Below are 1,217 nucleotides of genomic sequence, written 5' to 3' on the forward strand. Positions count from 1 at the left end.
ATTGCAGAAAGCAATAGAGGGAAACACTGCTTTCTCTGCTTGTGCCTGATGCTGACAGCTGCATACAAAATCTCAGGCACTTCTTTTGTGCCCACTTTTAAAGGGTTTAATGAAACATACAGAAACTGACATTTGGAAACCCGTAGCTTTGGATGTTACTTTGCAGTGTCAGTTTGTTTCTTTTTTTTTTTTTTTCTTTTTCCTCCTTTTTCCTTCTCCAAATCACATAACAATAGTTTTCTGCCTTTCTGCCTCAAACTTCAGTCAACAAATCACGAAGGCTACTTGCAGATAATAACGTCTTTCTGTTCATCGGCTTGTTGTAACAGGTGGGCAGCTAAATAACACCACAGTAACTATGGCAGGTGCGAGTTAGGGGCAGTCCTGGCCCTCTATGGACATGCAATCACCCATTAGCAAAAGCATCAGAGCACTTACCGTTAAGACTACTTGAAACTATCAGTCTTTGTTAGACTGAACTGCAGGATGAAACCAGAGGCTCAGATCCTTTTGGGGAGAGCAGTCCTATGTTCTGTCCTGATTTATACCGGTCAGTGAGTGATTATTCATATTCTTCAACTGCATGCAAAGTCAGATAGCATTTCTAAAGGATGCAGGAGATTCGAGGAAGGCAGAGATCAGGCATCCCTTCAGAAGGGAAAATGAATACATCCCATTTCATCAAACAGTGCAGATTTGCTATGCTTAAGAAAGAAGTGTAGGACTTTGATATTGCATTTTCCCCATGGAAAGTAAAGCCCTTATTCTGCAAACTGTAACGTACTGAAGAACATCATGTATTCCATAGGACTGAAAGCTGTGGAGACACAGATAGGTAACTGCTCATGAGATGAGATCAGAGATAAATTGCTAAAAAAAAAAAAAAAAAAAAAAGACATGGAGATAGTTTTTGAAGTATGTGAGCAAAGTAAAGAGAACAGGAGCGATGCTTTCATACATCGATCTGGATCTCCGCTTTGCAGATTAATTCTGCGTTTTCACAATCCCTATACGCAAAAGTTTGGGGGTGGGGGAGAAGGAGGGAGGAAGCGGGCTCAGACTGAGGCTTTCCATGCTCCCAGCCGGGGTTAAGCCGCGTGGCGGTGCTCACCCCGGACCGCACTCACATAATCCCCGAATGCTGCGGCTGTGACCGGGGAAGCGGCGCGGGCCGCGGGTGGGCAGTGCCGGTGGGGGGATGGAGGGGGGGGGGGGGG

This window comes from Coturnix japonica, chromosome 1 (genome assembly GCF_001577835.2).
Source record: "Coturnix japonica isolate 7356 chromosome 1, Coturnix japonica 2.1, whole genome shotgun sequence".
In the NCBI taxonomy this organism is placed as follows: Eukaryota; Metazoa; Chordata; class Aves; order Galliformes; family Phasianidae; genus Coturnix; species Coturnix japonica.